The following is a 26,211-nucleotide window of genomic DNA, read 5'->3' on the forward strand; positions in this document are numbered from 1 at the left end:
GGAGTCATAGGAGAGAATAGAATCCCTCCCTACAGAGGAATGTCAGTCTGGAGTTTCCTGAAACGGAACCCAGGGACCACTGCACAGCGGCTGCATCAGCACCAACAATCAGAAGCCAAAATGGACAAACTGAGACCTAAAGAGAAGACAGCCAAGTTTCTCCAGAGACCAAGAGGGAAGTAAAGTGATGGCCCACACTCCACCAGGACACCCTCCACAACCACCCACCATCTCCCATGGAGATGACGTAGGTGGAGGCACAGCCCAAGAGTCTGGGCCTGCCGTCAGCCCTGAGGCAGAAGAGGCTTAATCACAGCTTGACCAGCGAGCTCTCACTTCCTACCTGGAACTGGCTTGCCTGGACTGCACACAGTTTACATCCCGAAGCCCCCTCTGGTAGAGGAAAAGCTACGAGGGCATGGCGCCCCAATTTAAGAGGTAGGCCTGGCTCTGCTGGACAGCAATGGGGAGGGAGAGCACTGACAGGGTAGAGAGGAGGTGCTGGTCATGAATTCTCAGGCCAGAACCTCAAAAGGGGCAGCCCAGTATTGTGGAGAGTGCCTGGCTGGGGGAGCCAGGAGGCTTGGGTTCTAATCCCCATCCTGCCAACACCTGGCTGGGCTGCTGGCCTTCTCTGGCCCTTCGTATCTCCCTTTTGACATGAGAATATATTGGTGGGCTTCAAACTTTCTTTTCAGCAGCAGAATCCATTTTTGCAATGAAATCTTCTCCAGAACATCTAGATCAGATAGAAACAGAAGCACACTGGTGGGCAAGGAGCTGGACTCTGGATGCTCGGCCTCTCTCAACAGCTTTCCAGATAGTTAGGAGGAACCCCAATGCTTCCCAGAGCACAGAATTAAACTGCGGTACTAGCAGTCTGAGGCCTTATACCCCTCTAATGTCAAGGCTTTTTATCCTCAGGGGATGTTAAATAGACACCAACTTGGATGGGCACCAGCTGGAGGGTGGAGCAGGAGAGGGTCCCAAGGGACAGAGCAAGCCACCCCTTCCCCCAGAGCACCTGTTGGGCCTGTGGACTCCACAGCAGAGGCTGCTGAAGGCGGGGGCTGTGGATACAGATGGCAGAAGTGAGCCCAGCTGGGGCCCAGGCTCCAGGGTGACAAATGTACCACACAGCAAGGCCAGATGGATGCCCCTGCCTTTGGCACCGTGGCTCCTCGAGGAAACACTGGGCTGCTTTTCATACCACAGACCGTTGCAGGCTCCCTCTCTCCCCTGCTCAGCCAAATCATAAATCTAGCCTGCCAGGGGCGCTGGCTGCCCTGACCTCGCCTGGTGCGTCCTCTGTCTTGGCCTCGCCTCATGCCAAGATGGAGATCCAGGCACTAGCAGCAGAAGAAGGAGGCGTATGTAGAGCTGGGCCCACGTGAATTGAGGGTCCTGGCTTGGCTTGGTTTTCCAGAATGTTCTCCATCCAAAATTTTCTCCTTTTCTCTCTGAATCCTTTCCTCCTGTTCAGGATTCTGCCAGGGGCTTTGCCCACGACTTACCCACCCCCCTCCACCTCGGAACCCCACACCAGCTATTCAGCCCTTCAGGAGTTTTAAGTCTGACAGAAATCAGGAAGTTCTATGAGAACTTGAAGCCCAAGACTGCCTTCTCACTGCTGACACTCACCCACCCCTCAACCTAAGAAGGAAGCCAGAGGGCCACTCCACCTGTACCGGCCCTCTTGCACTGTTATCACCCAAAGGAAGGCTCCTCAGCCCAGATGCAGACACAGCCGGCCACGGGCAGCTGCCCCTCCCCTTCACGGAGGGGGGATTTTATTTCTTCCTTGGTCTGTCCTCAGCCATTTCTTTCTCACTCCCACTCCGTCTCCTCTATCCACATTCCCTGGAAAGGGAAGGCTCAGAAAAGCAGCTCCCCCCACTCCCCACTCCCAGAGCCTGCCTTGCCTCTTCTCGGCGCTTTTCTCACGAATTCAGCACATTACTCTCCATGGCAATTTATGGCTGGTAACCTGCTTGCTTACCCCGCAACCATGGGGAGGGTGTCCTCAGCTCCCTCTTTCAGGGGTGGAAGCTGAGGCCCAGAAGGTCTGACTCGTTGGCAGCAGGTGGAGACCAGACCCCCGAGCTGTTTCTCACTTTATCATGGCTCTCTCTCGCTTCTCTGCTCCCTCAATTTTCTCTCTTCTCTGTCTCTCCTCTCCTCTCTTCTCCCCTTTCTTTCTGGCATCTCTTCTCAACCCTTCCTCTGCCCCCATCAAAAGATCTCCTCCAGACCTACTGAGTTCGGAGCAGAAGGGGACCTCAAGACCACCTTACCTCCGTCAGTTGGTTTATGAGATTGAAGAGGCCACATTACTTGGCTGGGTCCCCAGGCCTTTCCCTTGCCTCCACTGGGGCACATGAGAGGTTGTGGGAGGCCACGAGGGGTAATGGATTTCTTAAGTCATCCTGATTTTATTATTTGGAGCATTTCTAGGGCAGAACCCAGACAAATGCTCGCTGGTGTGCTCCCTTCCTCCCTCCCTCTGCAGCCAAAATGCGGCATCTCTGCATAATGCCTGCGCCCTATTTCACTTAGAAGGAAAGGTCAAGGTTGTGCGTCTCTGCAGCAAAGTCTCTTGAGAAGTTCACCTGCTCCCTGAGGCCTTCATTCCCAGGCCCAAAGGCCCTTCCTCTCCCCCGCACTACACAGAATAGGTTTCTCTCCTTGTTGGGTCTCACCCTGGGACAGAGACACTACCCCCTCCAGGCTCTATGGCTCACTCTGTCTTGCCCTCACATTCCCCTTTAGGGCATCCCCCACTTAGATGCAACCCTAGGCAGTCAGCACACACTGTTTGGGAGCTGCTATGCTGGGCACCACTGTGTCAGGCACAGTGATAAGCTTGGCTGTACCCAGCAGTCGGAGGCAAGGCCACGGTCTGTCAAGAAGGCTCCTCACAGGCGCCTCCCTGGGGCCCTCCACACACGGATGGCACACCCCTGCCCCCACAGTGGCCTGATGATACACCCCTGCCCCTACAAGTGGCCTGATCTCTTCCACTCCCAGGGCCCAACCCCCACAAAGCCAGGGTGGCTTTGCAAACCCCCTTGGAGTGCTGTGACCTGAGAGGCCTATTTTACCCCAGAGTCACTCAGAGAAGCCAGCAGAGGCTGGGTGGGGTTGGTGGGGGAGGACTGGCCAGGTGAGCAGAAAGGCTTTGGAATCAAAAAGCCTGGGCTGTGACCTGCAGTATCATTCCTCGACCTCACCATGAGCAAGTCATTCCTTTGAGCCTTCATCTGTGAAATGGGAGACAGAAAAGTTCCAGGCTTATGGATTTCACCAGGTGCGAGAGGATTACACAAGAGCACACGGGTGAATGTGCTCTGGAGATGGATGGAAGGCAGGGGTACGGCTCCCCAGGTCTGCAGAGCCACCAGTATTCCACTCTCTGCAGGCCTCCAAGCCTACCCTGCAAAGTGACTCATTTTGTTTTAGGAGAGTGCCACCCACATTCCTCTCTGTGTAGCTTTGTTCTTGACCCCTGGCCTCCTTGAGCCCCCAGGTAGGAGCCTGTGTGTCTCTGCTCCCTCTTCCCAGGGGCTCCAATAGGTGAAAACACACTCCAGCTCTCATCTGCTCAACTCATTACAAGAAGTGGAGAGATTTACTCCCGAGGCCTTCATTATCACTTAATTGTGTTCCCACTAAAAACTCATTAATTAGCCATTCCAAAGCTGTCAGCACATTTAAATAGACTCGTAGACCTACAGACTTTTAGAGTTGGAAGAGAACTTTGGCTAATCCAACCTGTTTAACCCCCTCATGTTAGAAATAGGGCAAGTGAGGCCCAGAGAGGTTAACTGACTCAACCAAGGTCACACAGCAGGCTAGTAACAAACCTGAGGTTAGAAACCCAGGTCACTGAGTTCCAACCCAGGGACCCTCCTTCCCACTACAGCACTTTCTGGAAAGAAAGCAATGTCACCTTTCTCCTTCTATTATCTATCTTTTTCCCAAAGGAACGATTCTAGATTAAGGTATGACCCCAATTGGAAGAAAATATAAATATGGAATTTTAAGTAGATTAAAAAAAATAATGATATATGTACCCGAGGCATATGGTAATCAGCTGTCACATGGGGCACTGTGCCTCTTGGAGCTGAGCACAGCAATGACTGCTGCACCCCCCTGCCTGGGGCGGAACAGACATGCGCGCTGGACCCAGAGAGCTAGAGGCGGGCCCTGTGGAGACCTGCAGCCTCAGGCTAATGCAGACTTTCAGCCCCCACCTGGACATCCCAGCCCTGGATCACTGGAGCGGGGCCCAAGAATCTGCATTTTGAATATGACAGGCTACAAGAAACTCTAAAAAAGACAGACACAATCGTGGAGACTGAGAGGAAAGGAGACGTGAGGTCAAGGAGACTGCTAATGAAAGAGCAGGGGAACAGCCCTCCAGAAGCAGCCGACGGGGCCAGCGCAGGAGCTGGGCTGAGGGCGGCGTGAAGGAAGTCCAGGCACCGGGCAGGCTCAGGCAGGGGAACCAGGTGAGCGAGTGCCCGCTCCGGAGCCAAGGTCCTCAGGCACAGCGGTCATGAGGCAAGTGTCTGCCAGGACGAGAGTTTCAACCTGAGGCCCAGGCAGGAAGCGCCAGTGGCTCCGCAGCACTCCACGCGCACCGGGCACTGTCCCGAGTCCTCATGGATGTTAACAAATCCAATCCTATTTAAACTCTGTGAAGTGGGGGCACTGTTGTCACCCCACACCGTGATGAGGAAACAAGCTAGGAAAAGGGTCACAGGGCCAAATCAGGGACCGGGACCTACTCTGACTCCCCCAGACTGCCTCCTGCCTCAGGAAAAGATCAGAAGCTCGCCGTCCAGCCTGAGGTGCACAGCATTTCTCGAGGGGAGTTGATGGCATGTCCTGAGGGATGCACCTTCTCTGTGCATGGAATCCCCGCCCTCTGCCACCAAAGGACAAGAAGGTTCCCAAGTCACCTTGACAACAAGACACCGTGTGTGCAGCAGTGGGTCAGGAGCACCAGGAGTGCCACCTGGGTGAGAGTCGAGGTTGGAGTGGGAAGATGCCCCGAATCCCAGAGGCTGGCTCTGCAAGGGGCTGTGCTGGGAGGGAGCTGGCCGGACCACAGGAGGCAGTGCCTGGGAGGAGCAGGGTGGATTCTTGCATCTAAGACCCCTTCAGAGCCTAGCCTACTGGGCTTCTGCAGGGGCGGGGCGGGATTGGGGAAGGGGGATGCTGAAGCAAAAAGAAAAGGAGTGAAAAGCCATAAACTCAGATATCCTGCAGTGCAGGAGACCCCGGTTGATTCCTGGGTCAGGAAGTTCCCCTGGAGAAGGGATAGGCTACCCACACCAGTATTCTTGGGCTTCCCTTGTGGCTCAGCTGGTAAAGAATCCACCTGCAATGCTGGAGACCTGGGTTCGATCCCTGGGTTGGGAAGATCCCTGGAGAAGGGAAAGGCTACCCACTCCAGCATTCTGGCCTGGAGAAGTCAATGGACTATATAGTCCATGGGGTCGCAAAGAGTTGGACATGACTGAGTGACTTTCTCTTTCAGGTACCTGAGGCGTGAAAGGGAAAGACCAGGTGAGCCTGAATGTGGGATTTGCCCCGGCTGCCTGCAGCTGCCCTCAGCACCTCCGTATTCTCTTGCACAATGGCAACGACTGCCTTCAGCTCTCAGAATTTTTGGACGGTGAGTTTCTCTGCAGAGGGCTGGGTAGCAATAGGAATATCATGGATAAAAAAAGAAACAAGTCTGAGAACCAAGTCACAGACTTTGGAGAAGAAACAAGAAACTATCTGCCCTCCACCCCACTACTGTTTATTTAAAACCCTGGTTGCTGATGTCAGAAAACTCACCAAGGGCTGCAGCGGTCCTGGCTGTACTGGGAGAGCCCTCTGTCCTCTTTCGTAGGGACCGTCCCCCCACCTCCTCATCAGACACTCCATCAGAGCGGGGTGGGGAAACTTCAGACCTTTCTCTCATAGTATTCAACATATCACTGCGGCCAACTTTTCTTGATTCCCACCTCTTCCCACAATTCCCAGGGACCAAAAAGCCAGAATGCATTTGTAATATGAGTTCGCACAACATAAGCTAAGTTCTCACCCACTCATTGCCTTAAGGGCCCAGGCCTGACATGCCTGCAATTCAGCCTCACAGTGAGTGGCCAGGAAAGGTACTTAAGAGGCAGGAGCGAGCACAGATAATCCAGAGAGCAGAACACTAAGAGGCGATAACATTCCTCAGGTATTTACTGGGTAACACACTCCTTGGAAAAGTCTGAAATCTACTGGATAAGGTAAATGCTGGATGTTGTGCATCACACAAGAACACTGTAAGACATAATCCTTGCCCTCCAGGAAATGAGATCTATTGTACATACAGTGTTGTTTTCAAAAACAATGTCAAAATAAGTGTTCTGCACAATAATTTCTATTGATGTTTGGAAGTGAAGGAGAGATCAGCTCAGTAACAGAAGGCAGAGGAGAGGGAACAAGCTGTGCATCCCAGCCAAGGGTCATTAGCGAGGCCCTGATGGGAGAAATTCAAGCGCAGGAAAGGCGTGAAAATGGGTTAGGTCCATAGGGCAATGGGGAGGGAGAAGCAAGCACAATTCAACAGCATCATTCTTGGGGCTCAGTGCTGAGTCCAGGCAGACAGGCATCATGGATGAAGACAGGGGTAGAGCTAACCTTTTAACTGTGTTCTGTGAGCTCAGTGCTTTGTATACTGAAGTCCACGTTTTTGATATGCATGTTGTTGTTGTTAATATTTCTGAGGGGCATGCATTCTCTCAGAAGCAGACCTACTTCCGAGCTCCCAAATGCCTATATGTGGATAACCATCGTGAGACAGGTCCCAGGCAAAAACCAGTCAAGTTTCACACTCCCTTTTTAGCAGCAGAACTGGCAAGACCAGGTGGACAGAGGCAAATTCCTGTTCCTCTTCCACTGGAGGGACCAACCCAATTTGAAGAATAAGCACCAATTATCTAGGTGAGAAGCTCAAGCTTTAAATCCTGAAGAGCTTTCACCTGATGGCAAATCACACAACTTGGGGTGGCAGCAGGAGGGAGACGCAGCCCCATCCTGAGACCTGACCCCCAGGTTCAGGTCGTTTTGTTATTTACAGTTCTTATTGACCATCAGATCCCCTGTTTAGACGTCTTAGAAGAGCGGCTCCTTTTAAAGCACTTATTTGAAAAGAAAGTGCTTTGGCTGCCATTTCAAAATTAAATTCATTAAGAACTAATTATAAAATTAAGCTTCATGTAAACCTACTGATCTTTGGCCTTCTATCTGTAAAATGATGACCCGGCCCTACTTATTTCATGAGATAAGGGTGAGGTGGCGTGTTGTAAACCGGAAGCACTGCTAAACATGCCTTGTGTTGAGAGTGTGTGGTAAGTCTTCAACAGACCAACAAATCTGAAGAGGAGAGAGCAACAGGCACATATAATCGCCAACAGGGAGGAGAAAGTGCTGCAGACGCACGCAGACTGCCGAGTTCTGGCCAATTTAACACTTTTTTTTTGAATGTCCAGTAAGTGCAAGGCACTGTGAAAAGTATGGGAGACACAAAGGTAAATGAAAAGCAGTCACAGCCACCTGAAAACTCCCGGAAGAAATAAGCTCCCACAACAAAATCACAACCAAACTTCTGAGAAACCAAACCAGAGTTAACAGAGGATGCATACTAAAACAGGCTTCACTCAGAATCCATCCACTATGTCATGTATTTGATACTTATCCCCTGGTGTGCTTTTAGTTACCAGTAACCCCAAACCCAACTCAATTCAAAGGGGCTTAAACCCAAGAAAATATAATAATTCATGAAAGGAGGTGTTTGTTGTTGAGCTGCTAAGTTGTGTCCAACTCCGACTCTTTGTGACCCCATGGACTATAGCACGCCAAGTCTTCCACTGTCTCCCAGAATTTGCTCAAATTCATGTCCATTCATTCATGTCCATCGGTAAGCTGTCTAACCATCTCATCCTTTGCTGCCCCCTTCTCCTTTTGCCTTCAATCTTTCCTGGCATCAGGGTCTTTTCCAATGAGTCAACTCTTCACATCATGTGGCCAAAGTATTGGAGCTTCTGCTTCAATATCAGTCCTTCCAATGAGAATTCAGGACTGATTTCCTTTAGGATTGACTAGTTTGATCTCCTTGCTGTCCAAGGGACTCTCAAGAGTCTTCTCTAGCACCACAGTTCAAAAGCATCAATTCTTTGGAATCCAAGCTTCTTTATGGTCCAATTCTCACATTCATACATGACTACTGGAAAAGCCACAGCTTTGACCAAATGGACCTTGGTCAGCAAAGCAATGTCTCTGTTTTCAATACACTGTCTAGGTTTGTCATCCCTTTTCTTCCAAGGAGCAAGCTTCTGGTTCAAAAATACCATCCAGCTCATGGTTCTTTCCATCTCTCCACTCTGCTAGCCTCTGTAATTCCACATCTTTCTCTGCCATCCCCAGTAGGCTTTTTCCTAAAGAAAGATCTGGAAGTTAAAATTCAGCTGCCGAGCAATCAGCTATGCATCTTCTCATAGCTATGTGTCTTCTCCCACAGGAGAATGACTTCCTGTAGGGCGCTATTGCTAGTGAGGAAGAAATTTCCCAGAAATCAGCTGAGAACCTCTCTTCAAATTCCATTTGTCAAAATTTTGCCATTTCCATTTGTGATTCAACCACTGACAATGGAAGAGAGTCTCCCCCTAAACCAATCAGGCTTGCCTCCTTGGGCTGAGGTCAATCCCAAATTTCATTGCTGCTACTCCAGTGAAATTTGGGTTAACTACAGGATGCCCAACTTGGTTATAAGGACTTTAGCAATCTATTTTCCAAGCCTCTATAATGAAAGCAAATTAAAAGTGAAATTTGCTTTAGGCAGGTACATTTTGTCTAGCAAAACAGGACATCAGTCAGCAAGAAGCACAGCTGGAAAAACTATAAAACAGGCACAAAAACGCAAAACCTCAGGGGGCCATTTGGTATAAGCAAATCGTCCCATAAGCCCCAGTGAATTATAGCCTAGTACATTAATTAAAGTTCCTAACACACCCCTGGGACATCAAGAAAAGGTTACATTTATGCTCGTGTGACTCTGTTTAAAAAGGCAGAGATGCGTGTAATACATTTTACAGAGAATCACAAACGCAGTGGTTGACAGTTTTTAAGTGTTGTTGCTTAAAGGGACAAATGGTACACTAGTTAGAAAACTCTGAAATTTGGAATGATGCACCCCAGCTTCTCTGAAGAACCGAGATTAAATGTGCAGATTGCAAATGTGACACACCCCATGCAGTGAGATGTCATGGCTGGTCTCCCCCCGGCTCCCAAACGCTGATGGAAATTGATTGCCCCGCATCTCCAGACCGGGTGGCGGCTTGCCAATGCCAAACACTCTAGTAGGTGTTTGTATCAGGATGTTTCTCATCTCAAACAAATATTTAGATTCGCAGCCCCACCTAGACCTATCAATTCAGAATCTCATGGGTGTGCCCCAAATTCTTTCCTTAAAGTTCCCCTAGGAATTGTGATCATTAGAATTTCTAGAGGAACTTTAAGGAGCTTCCCTGATAGCTCAGTTGGTAAAGAATCCGCCTGCAATGCAGGAGAGCCAGGTTCAATTCCTGGGTTGGGAAGTTCCCCTGGAGAAGGGATAGGCTACCCACACCAGTATTCTTGGGCTTCTCTTGTGGCTCAGCTGGTAAAGAATCCACCTGCAATGCTGGAGACCTGGGTTTGATCCCTGGGTTGAGAAGATCCCCCGGAGAAGGGAAAGGCTATCCACTCCAGTATTGTGGCCTGGAGAAGTCCATGGACTATATAGTTCTGGGGGTCGCAAAGAGTTGGACACGACTGAGTGAATTTCACCTTCATCCTCTGTAAGAAAAGCCCTCCAAATGGGAGAGCCAGGCCTCGTGGACCTTTCAGAGGGCATGACTTATACTCCTTCTTGCCTTCAGGGAGAGCAGCACACAACACCAGAAACAGTGGAAGCTCTGGGCACGCACCCCTTCCAGGGACAAGCACCATTGTGCCCCCCACCTCTCCAACAGTGAGGACAGGTCACACGCCACACAGCAAGAACCACAGCCAACCTGCCCCTCAGACCCAGCTGCTCCCCACCCAGTCTCTTCCTTCCCAGAACCTTCTAGCTCCCCAGACCCCAACCCAGTAGCACAGGGTCTGGGGAAGGGGGCAATAACAGCTTGACAGACACAGTCCCACTCCAACCAGGAAGGACTTTCTCTGTCAGCTACTAAAGGACATCACTGCCAGTTTCTGGGCTTTCCCGGTGGCTCAGTGGTAAAGAACTTGCCTGCAGTGAAGGAGACGCAGGAGACACGGGAGACTCGGGTACAATCACTGGGTCGGGAAGATCCCTTGGAGGAGGAAATGGCAACCTACCCCAGTATTCTCGCCTGGAAAACCCCATGGACAGAAGAGCCTGGCAGGCTATAGTCCATGGGTTTGCAAAGATTTGGATATGACTGAGCATGCATGTGCAATGACGACACCCATTTCTACCTCACAGGCTCTTTTTGTAATTGACTCCCCACTCCATCCTGTCTCTCTTCTGGATGTTCTTCATCTTATGTCTAGCCCCAGTCTGTTCCAGTGCAACTGGCTGAGGGTGGAGGAGGGGGAGGTAGAATAGAGACTCAGGACTCTGTGGTCCCTGGAATTGACTCTCTTCATCTTTTTCCAGACAAGGGAGAAAGCAATGTCCTGACTTGGAACACTCAACCAGCGAGATGAGCTGAGCCACTTCCCTGGCTCCACCCAGAGCCACTGTATGACCTCAGACATGGCCTTCAACCTCTCTGAGCCTCAGCTCCCCTTCCGGGATGGAAGAGGCTTGTCTTGGCTCAGCTTCCCCATTTCTTGTGAGGTTTTGAACCTACAGCAAATGTGAATGTCCTCCTTTGGAACGCACTGCTCACTCATGAAGGACCACTGTCCGTTAGGCTCGGAGTGTCTCCAGCTGAGAAAACTGACCCATTCATCTTTGTGTCCTGTGTCTGGTGCTGGCAAATGTCTCCTGAGGAATGGCAGGGAGTGCTACATGCACTGAATGAGGAAGGGGAAATGGGGCTGGCTGGAAAAATGAAGAAAATCTGGGATAGAAGAAATTCCCCCTTTCCTATCACCCTCCAGTCTTCAGAAACTAACAATGTCCCTCAAATAGCAGCCCCTCCACTGCTGATTAGATAGGTCACTTTTAAATGTTACTCTGTGAAAGTAAAGTGTTTGTAGCTGTCATGTCAGAGTCTTCGCAACCCCATGGACTGTAGCCTGCCAGGCTCCTCTGTCCATGGGATTTTCCAGGCAGGAATACTTGAGTGGGTAGCCATTTCCTTCTCTAGGGGATCTTCTCGACCCAGGGATAGAACCTGTGGGCCTCTTGCATTACCTAGCGGATTCTTTATCATCTGAGCCATCAGGGAAGCACCGAATGTTACTCTAGCTCCCAGTAGAAAAGAATGTTATTAAAGCTTTTCCATGCCAATTTAAATAAAATACTGAACATATCCAACCTTTAAATGAAATAAAAATCCCTTTTTATTAGCCACCCTCTAAGTTGCTAGCTTGACCTGGCTGGTGCCACGCGGAATGCTGAGACTGGGAGTTTTGAAAGTGTGGAGTAAGGGCCTTGGAAGGCAAGGCCTTCCTCTAAAACCTCATTGCTTTGGTTTTCTGGAGGAATAGGCACTCAGGAGGATGGGAGAGCCAGGGTGACAACTGGGTATTTTTAAGTGAAGTGAGGACTTGTTCCTCCACGCTGAGCAGCTCCAGTCCTGCGAACCCACAGAACAATCATTACCCCCCACCCCATGCATCGGCTCTGTTCCACGTACACCCCTTCCACCACCCCCGTTCTCAGACAGAAACACAGCCTCTCAGAAGATGAAAAGGGCAGCTGCCTCTCCCCACACATGAGCCCTCCCACTCCAGGCCCAGCTGCACGTTCAGTTATTCCTCCCGTTGCATCCCCAGCCTAAACTATAATAGAATAATTGGTATAAGACATAAAGGAGAACTCCCCACCCAGAAAGGCATGAGGAAACAGAGAGCGGTAATTGTAGACATGAAAGAACTCCTACAATGTTACCCTTGCCCTCTGAGCAGGGGGCAAGCTGGCAAGCCTGAATACACTCTGGGGCACATCCACAACACACACACACACACACACACACACACAGAGGTCTTGTTCTTGCTCCTTCCTTCCTGCCCACTCAGTGTTAGGCCTGGAGCAGGGCTTTGCTCCCAGGAGCAGAGGGTAGACAGGTGCTCTCTGGATGGCCCCACATCCATGGGCATCTGACCCTCTCCTTACTCTCCCAGGACATCTGCCTTCTCCACCTCCAACCTCACGCCAGAGCTCTGTGACATCTGCTAGGCACTGCTCAATTTAAAACCTTGCTTCTCCCCCTCATAATAAGATACCAAGTCAAGTACAATCCAATTTCACAAACATCTAGTCTGTGCCAAGCAGTGGACTAGACTAAGAAAAGCTACAGAAAATGTACAGGCTACTGTCGAAGTATAGTTTTCAAAATGCTGTCATATAAATATAATTTAATTCAGAGTTCCAAAGAGAATTTGAAGAATAGGGGTTTATACAATCAGTAAGAAAGGAATGCAGAAATGAGTTTGTGAAGTGGAAACAATACTGGTTAATGTCCTACAGGGCAAGAAGTAAAAACTTTTGAAGTTATCTTCTCTATTAGACAGAAATCATTTGCGTCTTTACTGGTTACAGATCTCTGTTTCAATCTACACGTTAATCTACATGTTACCATCTAACATCATACAATCTGGCTCTTAATAATAAGTTGAAAGTCAAGCAAAAGTACATCCTCCAGGAGAGTTAAATAACTTTGGGGGGACCAGATAGGCTGCAGTAGGAAGTCGCCAGGACATGGAGTTGGTCTTTTTTTTTTTTGCCTTGTTTCCAAGTTTGGGTCCTTTTTCTTATCACATTGATCCTTGCCCTCAAGGGGCTTCCAACACTTGGCGAGCCAAGACTGCCACACACAGAAGAGTGAAACAGTCCCAGAAGAATACACTGTTCATTTCCTTAGGCTTGACAATAGCACTGTGTTTACATACAATGTAAATACATCTTAATCAGTTGAGATGCACACTGAAGTATCCATAGATAAAACTTGGCACCATGTCTGGGATTTATTTTAAAATACACTGGGATAAATAAAAGTTGAGGGGGAGAATAGATGAAACAAGATGGGCAAAATATTGATGACTGTTGAAGTAAAGTAAGGGATAAATGGGAATTTGTGTATTCTCTCTGCTTTGGGATATATTCAAATTTGAATTATTCAAATTGAAATAGTTAAAACAACATCCTACCACATGTTATTTAGCTTCTCACACATTATAAGATCCACTCTGTTCACTGTTTTTCCTCTGCCTCCGCTGCTTAGGATATGAACTCCGTGGGGGCAGGACTTGCCAGTTCTTTCCCTTCCTGAGGGCTAGAAGAGCATTCAGCCCCTGTAGGCACGCTGCAGGTATCTGCTAAAGGGTTGTGTGCGAGGCCCTCCACTGCCTGGGGCCCAGGAGAAGGGGCCCGCGCACCAGGCAGGCTTGTCCTGGCCCTGATGGGTGGAGGGGATCGGAACGGGAGGGGCATGCCTGAGGGAGTGCAGAGCATGAGAGCAGGGGGCAGACTGGTCAGGAGCAAGCCGAGAAGGACAGGGTGTCAGAAATGGGGGGGTATCCTGGGGGACCGAGCCCTGGGAACTGGCCACTGGACTGAGTGACCAGCAGCCCTCAGAGAAAGCCACCGGGAAAAGTGACAGCAATCAGAAGCTAAGAGACTAACGTGAGAACCGGGCAGGGAGGTGACATGGGGGCCATAGGCAGAGACCACACCCTTGGAAACCCGGCAGATGAGACCAAAAGCGGAGAGCAGCCAACCTGGTTGCAGTTTTTTGGAGAAGGGTCTGTTTCAGAGGCCAGGGGAGAGGCGTGGCCATCTGAGCCGCAGTGGAGACGTAGACCCCAGGGCAGGGGCCTCCCTCAGTTGAGACGTAGACCCCAGGGCAGGGGTTTCCCTGGGCCCTGGGTTCAGGAGCTGTGGGGGTGGGGGGTCCTGGGACCTCCAGCTGGAGTGGGACTATGGCTACCCAGGACTTCAGGCGGGGGCGGAGGATGGGGGTGAGGCAGGCACAGTCTGCGCACCCCCACAGGTGCACCTTTGATGTGGCTCAGGCCTCAGGGCAGAGGACCCCCGAGCTCCCCAGTGCTGTCCCCTGCATCAACATCACCCAGTTTTCAAGGAGGCTGCAGGAGATGTGGGCCCGTGGTGGGGCCATCGGTCTGCGGACAGAGCGGCTGGCAGGAAATCAAGGCACAGTGCTGCAGCCCCATATGAAAGGCAGTTTCTACTCAGATGCCTCTCAACGCGCCCACGCTGTTCTCCACTCTCCGGGAGGGGCTCCCACTTCTGCTACTTTCTCTCCTATTTCCTTACTTCCTCTAGGGGAAGAACACACAGCGGGTGTGTCTGTAAGGAGAGGGGCTGTGGGCAGAGGGAAGGGTCCATGTTATCTCTGCAGGTTCCAATTATCCAAGCATCCCCTGCAGGATGAGGGTCCTGTGGACAGGTCAGATGTGAACACAGGGAGCCCAAAATGTGTTCCTTCAGACTTGACACATCATGCCCCACCCCACCCTGTATCTAGAGATTTACCACCTCCGTTCACATTTATATTCATCTGTGTGAGAGAGACAGAGATGAGAGAGATGTAGCCCCATGGATACAAAGGACCTACCCATGTCCCCTGCTCTGTTTCCAGGCACTGAGACTCACCAGGGACCTTGAAATCCTGCAAAGGTCAGGACTCCCTAGGATATAAAATTCCCCCACTAGGGGTGTAAAATCAAGGATCCCTTTCTGAGAACATGCAGCAACCACACTGTGAAAAAGTGATCAAAGGAGGGGAAAACCAAGATGTTTTCTGATTTTAGCTTCCTCAAAACAACTGAACACACAGACTGTGTGAGGCCCAGGTGTCTGGCACTGGGCTGGGCAAAGGACATAGACTAACTGGGCCCTTTCTCTTCCCTGAGAGTGGAGCTCCCAGCATCATCGGGGGACTGATGTGTTGAAGGTCAAGGCAGAAGGTGCCCTGGGCTCTGTCCCTGATGTCCATGAGCATCACCTGGGCAGCCCTAAAATTCACTGATGCCTGGATCCCACATGGACAGATGGAATCCCCCTTCGATGGTGGGCTCTGGATTTCAGGAGTTTCCAAAGTCCCCCCAGGTGATTCTAATATGCTGCCAAGGAGGAGACTCACTAAACCAGAATCACTAATCCCCAGTCTCCGGGATCTAATGCCTAATGATCTGAGTTGGAGCTGCTACAGTAATAATAGAAGTAAAGTGCACAATAAATGTAATATGCTTGAATCATCCTGAAACCATCCCCCACCCTTCCTCGGTTCAAGGAAAAATTGTCTTCCATGAAGCCAGTCCCGGTGCAAAAAATGTTGGGAACCACTACCTTAAACCACACATCCCCATGAGAAATGGCACGATGAAGGAAAATAGGGGTCAGGGCCCAGGGGAAGTGCTACCAGTCTAACCCACCAAAGCATGGCCCAGAGGGTATTCAGGCAGTAACAGCCACCCCTGTAGCCACCTTAGCCAGGACTACCCAGAATGAGGACCGAATGGCTTGTGTTCTCTTCCCTGTAACCTTGACCTCAAGGCTGGAAAGGACCAGGAGACTTCGCTGGCCTGGAGCTCTGAAGCACCCTGTCCCTCTTTCTGAAACTCCTTCCGAGTTCTATTCCTGCCTTTAAAAAAACCACTCCATGTGCCAGAGGAATGAGAATGGACAGCACCCTCCCCACCCATAGATGTCCAGGGAAGGGTGAGGCCACAGCTGTAGAAGGTGGGCACTTTGGGTGGGCATCTTCAAGCCCAACCCCAAATAGGTCTGGAGAGGAGAGGCAGAGCTTACCCAGGAGGAATGAGGAAAGTGGACAAAGTGGCTAGCTCTGCCTGACATAGGACAAGGAGCCCTCAGCAAGGCCAGAGTTCCAGGGCTCCTGTTTAGGTATGGCAGCCAGAGTCTCCTGGACACCCATTCTGACAGCAGGTGCCATGCAGTGTGCTGGGACAGGGCTCGGATATCAGAATTAGAAACAAGGGTTTGAAACTGCCTCTTAGTAGATGTGTGGTCCTGAACACATTCTTTCTGGAGGATTTGTTCGTCTCTAAAATGGGTATAACAGTACCAAATTCCGAATTTTTATTGGTGTAAGAATTAAGTGTGATAATGAGCTGCTGAACCCCTTCCTCCTACAAGCCCTGACCTGTCAGGGCCGCAAGGAAACAGAGAGAGCCGGGGAGACATAGTGTGACCTGGGGCCAGTTACTTAACCACAGAGCCTCAGTTTCCCCAGCCATAACATGAGGGAACAAGTCTTGAGCTGGCCCCTGGGGATCAGGGAACATGTGTTTGGAGAGCAGAGCTCCAGGCACACTGAGCATCCAAGTTGTGGTCGCCCCAGTCCAGCCTCCTTGTCACACATGAGCAAGCTCAGTGTTGTAAGGGTCCAATGCAGGGAACAGTGGGACCTCTGGGGCTCACACTCGGTGTTGATTTACCCAGATGCCCTGTGTACATGGGAAGACAGGAGATGAAGTCTGGAGTTTTGGCCAAGAACAATGGGAATCTGAATGCAGACTGGGATGGGAGGGCGGGCCTCCAGAGAGCAGCTGACTCTTAGGCCTCTGTGAAATAACCCTTCCCACACCACTAACACACACATGCACACACAGCCCATGACAAAGTTCCATCCTGGAGGCTCAGAAAGTGCCCAGGATACAGGCTCCTGACAGACGTGCAGGGAGTGGTCACTAGAGGGCTCAGAAGGACATCGAGGCTGCTGCCCTAGACCTGGGAACCAGTACAGGGCTGCAGAGGGAGGGAGGGAGACCACAGCTATGGAAGGGTGGGATGGCTTCCCATAAAAGCATCTCCATCGCCCTGTAGGATGAAGGATGATCCAGAGAGACCCAAAGCCTGGGTCTTAAACAGTCACAGCAGTTATGGACAATGTCCCGGCAGAAAAACACTCATACCCCAAGGCTTGAAACCCTCGTTTGCAACCTCCCCTCCACCTCCTGATGTATTTCCCTGGTTCCGTCTGGCCCTCCTGATCTGTGGGAGCCTTTAGGCAGGTACAAAGGAAAAGGAGTACATCAAGGCTGTATACTTTCACCCTGCTTATTTAACTTACATGCAGAGTACATCATGAGAAACGGTGGGCTGGAAGAAACACAAGCTGGAATCAAGATTGCCGGGAGAAATATCAATAACCTCAGATATGCAGATGACACCACCCTTATGGCAGAAAGTGAAGAGGAACTAAAAAGCCTCTTGATGAAAGTGAAAGAGGAGAGTGAAAAAGTTGGCTTAAAGCTCAACATTCAGAAAACTAAGATCATGGCATCTGGTCCCATCACTTCATGGGAAATAGATGGGGAAACAGTGGGAACAGTGTCAGACTATTTTGGGGGGCTCCAAAATCACTGCAGATGGTGACTGCAGCCATGAAATTAAAAGACACTTACTCCTTGGAAGAAAAGTTATGACCAACCTAGATAGCATGTTGAAAAGCAGAGACATTACTTTGCCAACAAAGGTCCGTCTAGTCAAGGCTATGGTTTTTCCTGTGGTCAAGTATGGATGTGAGAGTTGGACTGTGAAGAAGGCTGAGCATGGAAGAATTGATGCTTTTGAACTGTGGTGTTGGAGAAGACTCTTGAGAGTCCCTTGGACTGCAAGGAGATCCAACCAGTCCATTCTGAAGGAGATCAGGCCTGGGATTTCTTTGGAAGGAATGATGCTAAAGCTGAAACTCCAGTACTTTGGCCACCTCATGCGAAGAGTTGACTCATTGGAAAAGACTCTGATGCTGGGAGGGATTGGGGGCAGGAGGAGAAGGGGACAACAGAGGATGAGATGGCTGGATGGCATCACGGACTCGATGGACGTGAGTCTGAGTGAACTCCGGGAGTTGGTGATGGACAGGGAGGCCTGGCGTGCTGCGGTTCATGAGGTTGCAAAGAGTCGGACACGACTGAGCGACTGGACTGAAGCTACTGAGAGAAGCCCATCACCAGCTGGAAGGAGTACTTGCTTTGGGTTTCCTGTAGCCTGGCCACTTCACCTGTATACAGCTGTGCAATATTAGGTAAATTTCTTAATTTCTCTGAAGACTTTTCCTCATGTGTAAATTGGAGGCTGATCTCTCCCTGATAGTACTCTGCTGCTGCTGCTGCTGCTGCTAAGTCACTTCAGTCGTGTCCGACTCCATGCGACCCCATAGACAGCAGCCCACCAGGCTCCCCCGTCCCTGGGATTCTCCAGGCAAGAACACTGGAGTGGGTTGCCATTTCCTTCTCCAATGCATGAAAGTGAAAAGTGAAAGTGAAGTCACTCAGTCGTGGCCGACTCTTAGCGACCCTATGGACTGCAGCCTGCCAGGCTCCTCCGTCAGGGGATTTTCCAGGCAAGAGTACCGGAGTGGCTCTAGGAGCACTTAAATGAGAGGCTGGCAGATAGAAGGGCCTCATCCATGGTATTTGTATTTGAGAATACAAAGCAGATCCCCCTAGAATTAATCCCTGGCAGCTGGAGGCATTTATCCACTCCTAGGGCTACCTGTGCCTTCTGCTTTGAGCCCCTACATGAGGCCACCGCACAAGCAGAAGGCTTAATTCACAGCCAGGAAGGTTTTCCCAGGCAGGAGGCTAGGGCAGGACAGAGCAGGGGACAGTCACAGGCATACCCCCCCCATTCCTATCCCACCCAAGTCCCAGACCTGGGCAGAGACTCCCTGGTCCTGCCCTCTCAAGAAGAGGAGTTTCTGAAATGGAAACCACTTCAGACGTTGAGCCCAGTAGGACGATCTCAGAGTAGTGCTCTCTCCCAGCAGGACCGGGCTGTGCAATGCAAGCAAAGCCACGGTTTACTGAGGAGGGTCAGCCATCTTGCCAAGAGGAGCTCATCACTGCCACTCACCCTGCATCCGAGACGTGGTTCTTCGAGGTCCAGTGTGCAGCAGACCTACCCCACCCGCTTACTCCCGCCTCCACCCTAGCCCGGAAGATCTCTAGCTAAGTCATGCCAGAGTTGCCTTCCATCAGCTGTTTTAGCTTCTCCTGCAGTTCACACTTTCCCTGTATCTAATGTAAATCCTTCCTCTACAGATTGATGGTGGGAGTAAATCCTTCCTTCTACAGACTGATTGATGTGAGTTAGGACCTCATGGAAGGTGCCCTGAGAAGTGTCCTTAGAGAAGGGTAGAGCCCTGAGCCCCACCCAACCCCCCAGTTATGAAGAGGAGAAGCTGTGAGGATCCTGCAGGATAGAGCTGGGGATGGGGTCGTCATGACAGATGAAGGGAATGCAGGAACAGAAAAGCATGCGGTCCAATAGAGGAGAGCAAGCCAGGAGACAGTGCCTGCCTGGGCTGGAAACCTGGGCATTGGCTTCCTAGTTACCGAATATCTCCCTGTCTCAGTCGCCCCATCTGTAAACAGGGGTGTGCTGTGTTGGTCACTCAGTCCTGTTTGACTCTTTGTGACCACGTGGACTGTAGCCTGCCAGGTTCCTCTGTCCATGGGATTCTCCAGGCAAGAATCCTGGAGTGGGTTGCCATTCCCTTCTCCAGGGGGTCTTCCCAACCAGGGATCAAAGCCAGGTCTCCTGCACTGCAGGCAGATTCTTCACTGTCTGAGGCACCAGGGAAGCCCCAAATAGGGGTAGTAAAGTCAGACCTACTCCTAGGGCTTTCTTGAGCTAAGATACATACCAGAGTGTTTTAAGTGACCTGGCACATTAGCTCTCAGGAAACTCTAGGTAATCCTCACAACCCTCCATTCTCTTCTGCAAATTGCTCAGTCCTGGGGCTTCCTCCTCCCCCATCTGCTCAGGCTCACTCACTCTTTTCCATTCTAACAGCCTAGCTGCATCACGGCCCCCATTTCTGTGTGCAGGGCCCAGGCTGTGACCCCAACTTCTCCCCACCCTCTGCATCAGACTCTGGCTGGCCAGTCCCCTCTGTACACGGACTGGTTTGCTGGGTACCCCCAGGCCCCAGGCACTTTTCCAGGTGACCTACTTTACTGAAAGGGACACGTTGGATTTGGCCCCCATGACTGCACGGCTTCCCAGGTGGTGCTGGCGGTGAAGAGTCCACCTGCCAGTGCAGGAGATGTAAGAGACACATGTTCGCTCCCTGGGTCAGAAAGATCCCCTGGAGGAGTATTCTTATCTGGAGAATCCCATGGACAGAGGATCCTGGCAGTCTGCAGTCCACAGGGCGGCAAGGAGTCGGAGAAGACTGGAGTGACTTACCACGTAAACACACCACAACCGCACTCTCAAGTAGGTTTGATAACCGTTTTACAGATGAGGAAATTGAGCCTCAGAGGGGAGAAATACTTTGCCCAGTCACCCTACGAGGAAGTGGGGGAGCCGGCACCTCGCAGCCCTCCCATGCCCCAGCCCCTTGGTCACACACCTCCCCTTTGCCCAAGTACCTCCCCTCACGGAGTCACAGAGCATCAGAAAGGAGAGGAGAGACTTTAGGAAAGAGAAACGTGGGGAAGAGGAACTGGGAAGGGGAGGAATGCTACACGGGAACTAAGGTGACATCCAGATTGGGGGGCTCCTCTGGCGGGCTCTGCGCTTCTGTCTTCGGCTCCTGTCTTCTCCATCAGGGAGTGGGATTCCGTGGAAAGGCACTGCAGGCACAGGAGGCCCAAGCCGGAGGCTGGTGAAAAACGTTCCAGGCTACTGGGCCCAGCCACACATCCTGGGGAACATGCAAATGAAGCCCAGAGCAGCTGTCAATCTTGTGGGAATCCTGACAGGATTCTGGCAGGCATGAGAGAGGCTCACTTCCAGAAAGGGGTCTGAGCTGGCTTTTGCAAAACCATAGAGAGGAAAAGTCAAGGTGCCGCCTGAGAAAATTCCTGAAGAGACAATACAGGCAGGGTGGTGGGCACTTGGAGAAAGCAGCTGAGACTGCAGGCAGTAAGGAAGTCCTGTTGGGCAGAGCTCAGCTCCTCCATTGACAGGGCCACCAGGCTGGTAAGTGAGGGAAACAAGGTTTACCCCTGTAGCTGATCTTGAAAACACGTGACATGCTCTTGGTGAAACTGTTGCAAGCAAGCAAAAGGTGGCAGAACTAGTGGGATGTGTAGCCAGTTGCACAATCATAGGTACTCAAGGGTACTCACCACATGGTTCAAGGCCGCTTGGAGGGAGGGGTCCAGGTGAGTGCTAGAGGGCTTTGACCTGTCCCACCCCAATCCACATAATTCCTGGGATCAAGTACAGGAAGCTTAAACTGAGTAACACCAGATATACTCAGTGTCAGACTCTAAAATATGCTAATCAGCTAGAGAGGTGGGCTGAACTCAGACAATAGAAGTTAGGAGAAAACGTAGAGTCCCAAACCTAAGACTGAAAAAGCCACAGCACTGCCATGGGCTGACCTGTGCCGAGCACACCCCCTCCCAAAAAACCTTGTGTGTTCAAGCTTTAACCCCCCAGTACCTCATATGATCTTATTTGAAAATAAGGACTGTTGCATATGTAAGTAAGATGAGGTCATACTGGAGCAGAGCGGGCTCCTAAATCAGTATGACTGGTCAGCTTAGAAAAGCGGGGGTGGGGGTGGGGGTGGGGGTGGGATTTCAAGACAGGCACACAGGGAGAAGGTTATATGAAGATGAGCATAGAGATCAGAAACACACTTCTAAAAACAAAAAAGTACCAAAGACTCCCAGGAAACCAGAAGCTAGGAGAGAGGTGTGAACAGAGTCTGCCCTCAGAAGGGGTCAACACTGCCGACGCCTTGATCTCAGACTTCCAGCCTCTATGACTAGGAAACAATTCACTTCCGTTGCTTAAGCCACCCAGTTTTGGTATTGCTATGGCAGCCCCAACCAATGAATGCAAGCAGAAAGACAAAAATGTGGAGATGGGGCTGAATTGCAGATTATGGTAAAGAAACCTGGAGGTATTGACTGGTTGTAAATTTAACAAATGTCAGCGGGGCTATGCAACTTCTAAAAACATCCAGGGCAGACTTGACACCACATTAATGGATGGGGTGGTAGGGTGGTATCTGGATGGGGTATGCTGGCTGGGCCTCACCCACAGGACCAGACTTGGTTCCAGTGACCTCAGTTTATGGCAAGTCAGAGGATGTTCTGAGTCCTGTGCCCAGAGCTGAAGAGACAAGTCAGAGGAGGTCTAATGGGAATGGGGGAGAGGTAGAAGGGAAGTAGTCTCCAAGGTTGGAAAGGCTGTGCCACTGGCGTGACTGGTTTGCCTGGAACAGCCACATGGGGAAGAGATGGAGCCCATGGGGAGAGACAAAACTTTCAGAGAAAAAGAGGAACTTTCTATCAGACTTGTTGGCCAAAAATCAAATAGGCCATCCTGTGGGGAGATGAGCTCTGTCTCTGACGAACTGAAAACTCCACCAGTCACTGGAAACGGACTGGGAGAGATGACCCCAGAAACCTCCAGCTCCAAGAAGGGCCCACACATGTTCTCACCAGCGAACTCAGGCTTCTTACCTACCTAAAGTCAGGGACTACTGTGAGATGTTTGGGCCCTAAGACCTTTCATTGGTGGTTTTAGCAGATAACGGTGCATGCCAAGGGCAGAAAGTCTAGACTCATAGACCTCAGAAGGTCAGGGTTGGCAAGACCCAGGTCCACTGGAAGAAGGCACCCACACGTGCTCACAAGGACAGGGGTCTTGGATAGGAATGGGAAGGAAAGTGGCCTTGGCTCTCCATTGTCCAGGAGGGAGGGAACTGGTGGTCCAAGAGTGAACGGACCCCTCATTGAGGGAGAGCCATGCTGGTGGGCACTGTGAGGGGATACAGAGGAGTCCACATGCAGGCTTCTCTTTGAGGGGCTCGAGGAGAGCACCAGAAAGACAGGCTTCTGTAGAAAAGGCAACTCTGATGCTGATAAGACTCTTCCAAGGATGACCTGGCACTAATGGCAAGGTCAAGATCTACATGAACTTTGCCACGTCCTTTCATTCTTTTTTAAACTTTTTGTTGTTCAGTTGCTCAGTCGTGTCCAACTCTTTGCGACCCCATGAACTATAGCATGCCGGGCTTCCCTGTCCTCACCATCTCCCAGAGTTTGCTCAAACTCACATCCATTGAATCGGTGATGCCATTCAACCATCTCATCCTCTATCGTCCCCTTCTCTTCCCGCCCTCAAACTTTCCGAGCATCAGGGTCCTCCCTCATTCTACAGCACAAAAAGGAGGCTCAGGGAGGGAAACCTTCAACGCAAAACCAGTCAAGCTGGATTTGAACCATAGTCTGTCTCATCCCCACACCCATGCTCCTTCCAAGGTTCTACACTTGCTTCCCCAGCTGAGGACTGTGGGTTAGTGCCACAAACATCCAGCAACAGAAAGAACAGCCCAGAGTGGTTGAAAGCAGTGTCCCAAACTCCAGCACAAATCACAGTGACCTGTGCTAAAGCACAGGCTGCCGTGCCCTGCCAGGGAATTGTCAGATTAGTAGGTCAGCTCCAGAACTGTTGCACTCCTCACAGCTTTCAGGTGAAGCTGATGTTGCTGGCCCGGGACTTCGCTTTGAGAACCACTGCTCTGCAGTATTCAGGAAAGGAGGCGGGTATGCTCCAGCCTCAAAGCCACAGAGAGAGAGAGGTACACTGCCAATTCAATCATGTGTCTCTGGGCCAAGAGTTCCCCAACAGCGTCCCGGGCAGCAGGATTGCCAGCTGGTGCCGATTCACTGGAACCCATCTGGTTGGGAAGATGCAGACTGTGAAGGATCCAGCTTCCTGCACTTTCCACTCTGGAGCCTTCTGGTTCTTCCAGGCAGATTAACTGTGTTCTGTTCTACAGGAAGCCCTGTTTCTTCTGCAGTCAGCCACCATGACACCCAGGATTTTCTCCCTCCCTTCGCTAAGCCTTTCATGGCTGGGTTTCCCAGCCCCTCCTGACACAGAATGCCCTCCAATTGATCATGCTTGAGTTGGTCAGGGTCCTCTCTAAAATCTACATGCAGACATGAGGACATAATGACCAGGAAGAAACCAATTGGGACCTTGCCTGTCTCTTAGTGCCATTCAAGATAGTATTGTTTTGAGCAACCCCATCACCCTGTCGGCTCCTATGAAGCCTGTGTCCAATTAAACCCCTCAGATGTTTTTCTCAGGCTGTGCAGCCAAATCAAGTCTCCCCCCCCACCCGCACCCCCATCATGAACTTGAGTAATTAATTTCTGCAATCTAAATGCAACTTTCCATCTGCCCCTGTTAAATTTCCTCCTGTTGGTTTAAACCCAGCATTCCAGGCTGTTGAGATCATTTTGAATATTTATTCTGTCTTTTATAGGAGCTGCCCATCACAGCCTTGTCATCAACAAATCTGAAAAGCTCGCTTACTCCAGTTTCACCCGAATCATGGATAAAAACGTGAAGCTTCATTTTTCAAAGCCTCACCTGCCACAGAACATCATCCCTTTCGGAATCCCTAATCATACAATCATACTTCCCCATTTCAAATTTCTTACACGCTAGGGAGGGTCGTGGGCATGGCATCTCTTTTCTTGGCCATCATTAATGCCAGGCTGATGTGGGATCTGTCGTCTACACATTGTCACGTCACCAGCTAGTTCTTGGTCATGGTCAGAAGCAAATCAGGACAGTTTTGGCTGCTATTTCTCTACCTTCTGGGCAATGACAATGTTATTGTCACTGAGGTAAGAATGCAAAAATGTACCCAATCCTCCACTTTAAGCAGGATTTGACATCCAACAGAAGTCAGGCTTCTCTCCTGCCATCATTACTATAGCATGCCTGCCTCCTTGACAGCTTTATAAGCCATACTGTGAAATAGCATCCAGATTCTTCCGACTGGGTGGGGAAGCTATCATAGGGACATGTTATAACTTGGACTTGCTCAGCTGTAAGACATGCTAGGATCTTGGCAACTGGTTGGTGAGGACACAAGAAATGTTTTCTGAAGTGGGTACCTGGAGAGAGGGGTGAGGACAGAATCAAGGAAGTCAAAAGGAAAAGGAAGACGTGACGAATAGCATCCCCACTCTTCTGCAATTTGTATGTGAGCACTGCCCTTCTTATTCTGGAGAAAGTCACAGTGTGTGTACACAAGATGCTGATGGAGCATTTGTGAACAACTTGTGGTCACCATAAGCCAAGAATGAAAAACAGTGTATGTAGTGGTTAAGAGCGGAGAAGGCAATGACACCCCACTCCAGTACTCTTGCCTGGAAAATCCCATGGACAGAGGAGCCTGGTAGGCTGCAGTCCATGGGGTTGCTAAGAGTCGGACACAACTGAGCGACTTCACTTTCACTCTTCACTCTCACGCATTGGAGAAGGAAATGGCAACCCACTCCAGTGTTCTTGCTTTGAGAATCCCAGGGACGGGGGAGCCAGGTGGGCTGCCGTCTATGGGGTCACACAGAGTCGGACACGACTGAAGTGACTTAGCAGCAGCAGCAGTGGTTAAGAGCGTAGGCTCTGAAATCACAGTCTAGGTTTAAATCCTAGTTCTACTACTTACTTGCTGTGTGACCTTGGGCAAACTGTTTTCTCTCTCAAAGTTTTTGTTTCCTCAATGGGAAGTGGAGGCAGAAATAATATGTGCATGAAAGGCACATGAGGATTAATACAGATAAAGCATATATAAAGTTTAGCAGACTGTCTGGCACAAAATAGTCATCTTGAAATAACCCGCCCTCCCCTCAGTCCATGGAAAAATTGTCTTTCACAAAACTAATCTCTGGTGTCAAAATGGTTGGGGAGCACTAGGTTAGAGGCAGGAGAGTCTTGAAGCTCACCTGAACAAGTGAGGCAGCAATCTGTGGAGCTGACCTGGAGGTGGAGCCAGGCACAAGACTGGGTCAAGGGCTGTGGCCTTCAGCTCAGATCGGAGCAGCCACTCTGATGCCTCAGAAAGGTTCATGGTTTGTTTTTCTAGCTCTGAATATGAAAAAGTTTTATTGCTCTAGGAAGTCAGTCAAAAGTTGTCTAAATGGGCCATGCTAAAAAGAAGCATAAATATTCTACTTCTAGAAATCTGCTCTGAGGAAATAATCATCAATGGGGACAAAGATTTATAG

Source organism: Budorcas taxicolor, chromosome 1, assembly GCF_023091745.1.
Source record: "Budorcas taxicolor isolate Tak-1 chromosome 1, Takin1.1, whole genome shotgun sequence".
In the NCBI taxonomy this organism is placed as follows: Eukaryota; Metazoa; Chordata; class Mammalia; order Artiodactyla; family Bovidae; genus Budorcas; species Budorcas taxicolor.